The sequence below is a fragment of the Schistocerca piceifrons genome, unplaced genomic scaffold (assembly GCF_021461385.2).
Source record: "Schistocerca piceifrons isolate TAMUIC-IGC-003096 unplaced genomic scaffold, iqSchPice1.1 HiC_scaffold_462, whole genome shotgun sequence".
NCBI lineage: Eukaryota > Metazoa > Arthropoda > Insecta > Orthoptera > Acrididae > Schistocerca > Schistocerca piceifrons.
This window is the reverse complement of record NW_025728692.1, coordinates 20,001-25,000: the sequence shown is the minus strand read 5'-3', so window position 1 is coordinate 25,000 and position 5,000 is coordinate 20,001. Positions and strand designations below refer to the sequence as shown.

At 56.4% G+C, this 5,000-nt stretch overlaps 2 non-coding genes and 1 pseudogene across 2 annotated transcripts; all 3 read right to left on the bottom strand.

Annotated features, from left to right (window-relative positions):
* The window catches only part of LOC124752390, a pseudogene marked incomplete at its 3' end in the record, with an annotated part of 4,178 nt that extends 4,036 nt beyond the window's left edge, over positions 1-142 (bottom strand).
* A 188-nt stretch (positions 143-330) lies between these two features.
* Positions 331-485, bottom strand: LOC124752393. Its single transcript, XR_007012127.1, has one exon. It is a non-coding gene; the product is annotated as a 5.8S ribosomal RNA (ribosomal RNA).
* Positions 486-836: 351 nt separating this feature from the next.
* LOC124752394 lies at positions 837-2,745 on the bottom strand. Its single transcript, XR_007012128.1, has one exon. It is a non-coding gene; the product is annotated as a small subunit ribosomal RNA (ribosomal RNA).
* Between the last annotated feature and the right edge of the window lie 2,255 nt (positions 2,746-5,000).

Genomic DNA, 5,000 nt, shown 5'->3' with positions numbered 1-5,000 from the left:
ACGACAGGCGGCAGCCTGCGGGGTTCGGTGCTGGACTCTTCCCTGTTCGCTCGCCGCTACTGGGGGAATCCTTGTTAGTTTCTTTTCCTCCGCTTAGTAATATGCTTAAATTCAGCGGGTAGTCTCGCCTGCTCTGAGGTCGTTGTACGAGGTGTCGCACGCCACACCGCCAGCCGGCTGTGCACGCTACCGAGAAAGTACCGGTATGCGAACCGCCAGGCGACGGGCGCGCATCGCACGTTTGAGGAGACGCGGCCGGCCCCACAGGCGGCCGCGACACTCCCAGGTCTGCGAAGCGGGGCAAACGCCGCGCGCTTCAGTATACGTAGCCGACCCTCAGCCAGACGTGGCCCGGGAACGGAATCCATGGACCGCAATGTGCGTTCGAAACGTCGATGTTCATGTGTCCTGCAGTTCACATGTCGACGCGCAATTTGCTGCGTTCTTCATCGACCCACGAGCCGAGTGATCCACCGTCCTGGGTGATCTTTTCTCAGTTTCCGCCGTCTCTTTCGAGACGGTCGCATAGGCGGGAGTGAGGCGTGTGGCGGCCCCTGTTCCAGCGTTCTGTGTCCAACGGCCTCACGGCCGACGGGCGTCGTACGGCTCCACACCGGAGCGGACAGGCACTCGGGCGAAAGTCATTCAAAACCGGCGCCAGGCGCCAGGTGCCGCAGGCCAGCCGCTCCAGCGCTTCAGCGCTCGTACCACACAACATTGCCGCTAGTTTTGAGAGGCACGCGTGGTTCCGCACGCGGCGCACGGCTACGGCGAGCCGTACAGGTAGCGTGTTGCGCGACACGACACGCACATCGAAAGACATGCAGTCTAGTCGGTAATGATCCTTCCGCAGGTTCACCTACGGAAACCTTGTTACGACTTTTACTTCCTCTAAATGATCAAGTTTGGTCATCTTTCCGGTAGCATCGGCAACGACAGAGTCAATGCCGCGTACCAGTCCGAAGACCTCACTAAATCATTCAATCGGTAGTAGCGACGGGCGGTGTGTACAAAGGGCAGGGACGTAATCAACGCGAGCTTATGACTCGCGCTTACTGGGAATTCCTCGTTCATGGGGAACAATTGCAAGCCCCAATCCCTAGCACGAAGGAGGTTCAGCGGGTTACCCCGACCTTTCGGCCTAGGAAGACACGCTGATTCCTTCAGTGTAGCGCGCGTGCGGCCCAGAACATCTAAGGGCATCACAGACCTGTTATTGCTCAATCTCGTGCGGCTAGAAGCCGCCTGTCCCTCTAAGAAGAAAAGTAATCGCTGACAGCACGAAGGATGTCACGCGACTAGTTAGCAGGCTAGAGTCTCGTTCGTTATCGGAATTAACCAGACAAATCGCTCCACCAACTAAGAACGGCCATGCACCACCACCCACCGAATCAAGAAAGAGCTATCAATCTGTCAATCCTTCCGGTGTCCGGGCCTGGTGAGGTTTCCCGTGTTGAGTCAAATTAAGCCGCAGGCTCCACTCCTGGTGGTGCCCTTCCGTCAATTCCTTTAAGTTTCAGCTTTGCAACCATACTTCCCCCGGAACCCAAAAGCTTTGGTTTCCCGGAGGCTGCCCGCCGAGTCATCGGAGGAACTGCGGCGGATCGCTGGCTGGCATCGTTTATGGTTAGAACTAGGGCGGTATCTGATCGCCTTCGAACCTCTAACTTTCGTTCTTGATTAATGAAAACATACTTGGCAAATGCTTTCGCTTCTGTTCGTCTTGCGACGATCCAAGAATTTCACCTCTAACGTCGCAATACGAATGCCCCCGCCTGTCCCTATTAATCATTACCTCGGGTTCCGAAAACCAACAAAATAGAACCGAGGTCCTATTCCATTATTCCATGCACACAGTATTCAGGCGGGCTTGCCTGCTTTAAGCACTCTAATTTGTTCAAAGTAAACGTGCCGGCCCACCGAGACACTCAATAAAGAGCACCCTGGTAGGATTTCAACGGGGTCCGCCTCGGGACGCACGAGCACGCACGAGGCGGTCGCACGCCTTCGGCTCGCCCCACCGGCAGGACGTCCCACGATACATGCCAGTTAAACACCGACGGGCGGTGAACCAACAGCGTGGGACACAAATCCAACTACGAGCTTTTTAACCGCAACAACTTTAATATACGCTATTGGAGCTGGAATTACCGCGGCTGCTGGCACCAGACTTGCCCTCCAATAGATACTCGTTAAAGGATTTAAAGTGTACTCATTCCGATTACGGGGCCTCGGATGAGTCCCGTATCGTTATTTTTCGTCACTACCTCCCCGTGCCGGGAGTGGGTAATTTGCGCGCCTGCTGCCTTCCTTGGATGTGGTAGCCGTTTCTCAGGCTCCCTCTCCGGAATCGAACCCTGATTCCCCGTTACCCGTTACAACCATGGTAGGCGCAGAACCTACCATCGACAGTTGATAAGGCAGACATTTGAAAGATGCGTCGCCGGTACGAGGACCGTGCGATCAGCCCAAAGTTATTCAGAGTCACCAAGGCAAACGGACCGGACGAGCCGACCGATTGGTTTTGATCTAATAAAAGCGTCCCTTCCATCTCTGGTCGGGACTCTGTTTGCATGTATTAGCTCTAGAATTACCACAGTTATCCAAGTAACGTGGGTACGATCTAAGGAACCATAACTGATTTAATGAGCCATTCGCGGTTTCACCTTAATGCGGCTTGTACTGAGACATGCATGGCTTAATCTTTGAGACAAGCATATGACTACTGGCAGGATCAACCAGGGAGCTGCGTCAACTAGAGCTGAGCAGCCGGCCGCCCGGGAGTGTGTCCCGGGGGCCCGCGCGAACACGCAAGCGTCCGCTCAATCATTCTGCAAACAGGAGGAGGCTGAGCTCCCCTGCACAATACACCTCGAAACCCTCTCAGGTCCCGGCGGCGCGCAGCGCCGTCCCAAGTACTTGGTCGGGTTCGAGAGAGGCGCAATCGCCCGGAGTTAGGCGAGTAGACGCTTTCGGTGCGACCACCCGTGCTCCCAACTGAGCTTGCCGCTGCCGACAGAGGCCCGGGAGCGTGCTGTCGTGGCATTGCCGGCGGGAGACAACACGCGCCACCTACGGTGACCGGCAGCTCCAACGCCAGCGCCACAGAAGGACAAAAGCCCCACTTGGGTGCCGAAGCGAACTCTCCCAGCACAGCGCACGCGCCAACACATCCGCACAGCTGCGATACAAACCACCAGCGAGAACCGCTGGGGCGACCGAGCAGCAGACGGCGTCGCGGCGCCGAGCGCCGGGCGGCGGCGCATCCTCAACGCACACAGTCCTCAATCGGACCAGCACACTGAAGATGTCCACCGCGCTTCGCACCGGGCCCGCGAGGACCTACTTTGGCCGCACGGCGCCGCGCGCAGGGTGCGCCGGCGCGCAGCTGCGACGCCTGCCGCGTCCGTCGGCCGGCGCGCCTGCCACTGGCCGCCCCCACCAGCCGGCTGTAGCGCGTGCGCCCACGCACCGCGCGGCCAGCACGCCGGGAGGCGCCCCCTCACCGGCCGGGGACGGTCCCACCCAGCCACCGCCGCGTATCGCTTCACACCCAGATGCCGTTCAGTTTCGTCGGCATGGTGGGTATCGCTGGAACAACCGGTTCGTACCTCAACCTATCGTCGCCATCACCGATTCACCCCTAGCGAGAACAACCGCACCACAACAGGTTACCATTTGTTCATTTGCGTAACTTCACCAGAAAACGCAGGCGTCCATCGCCATTTGCAACTTCAACGATTATTGCATGCCTGTGTCAGGTGTCACGCCACACTACGTCTGCCCACATACACGCAACAAAATGTGCACGCCTAGACAATACGTGGAAGGTGGCCCCCGTACGTATGCGATGTCCATTGCTCGAACGACTGTCAACCGGCCTCTGTAGCATGTCGCAGATATGGAACGCGGTGCACCATGCCATCACGGTGTGTGAGGAGAGACGACTAGGTCCGAATACATCAACAGACAGCTCATGCTGATCGCCATCCACGGCGTCCGTTCCTCCCACACGTCTCTATGGCGTACCACACTGCAATCCAGCTCTCATAGGGAGACGACACGTAGCTGCGTGCACAATATTTGCACTGTATGGTCCGCCGTTTTTGGGCGCAGTCGTTGTACGGTCACACATGTGCCACGATGTATCATTCGGTACATAAGGACGAATGTGCAGTACAGATTGTGGTTTACGCGTACGACATTAGCGGACGGTTGACACAGGCCGCACCACAACGTAGCCTGAGTACGTCGCATGCGAAGGGCATTGAACATGCAAACTTCTCACCAACCAGCTTGCGAAGGCAGGGGGGCAAGGTGGGGACGTGGGGAGGGGCGGCATGTACGTCCTGCTGCCATCCACATTACAGTGTACAGCAGGAGCATGTGGAAAGTCAGCAAGACTTGCAAGGTGTTTAACATGAAGCGATACACAGGGGAGCGGGCAGTGCGAGTAGCGAACTATATTGCGAGGGTTGCGGGTGGGCAACACTACACTAATTGAACGAGTCGTATAACAATTACAGAGCAGGTTTAGGCGACAACATGGGTTACGTTAGGGGACAACGTGGGTTACGTTAGGGGACAACGTGGGTTACTTTAGGGGACAACGTGGGTTAGGTTAAGGCACAACGTGGGTTAGGTTAAGGCACAACGTGGGTTAGGTTAAGGCACAACGTGGGTTAGGTTAAGGCACAACGTGGGTTAGGTTAAGGCACAACGTGGGTTAGGTTAAGGCACAACGTGGGTTAGGTTAAGGCACAACATGGGTTAGGTTAAGGCACAACATGGGTTAGGTTAAGGCACAACATGGGTTAGGTTAAGGCACAACATGGGTTAGGTTAAGGCACAACGTGGGTTAGGTTAAGGCACAACGTGGGTTAGGTTAAGGCACAACGTGGGTTAGGTTAAGGCACAACATGGGTTAGGTTAAGGCACAACATGGGTTAGGTTAAGGCACAACATGGGTTAGGTTAAGGCACAACATGGGTTAGGTTAAG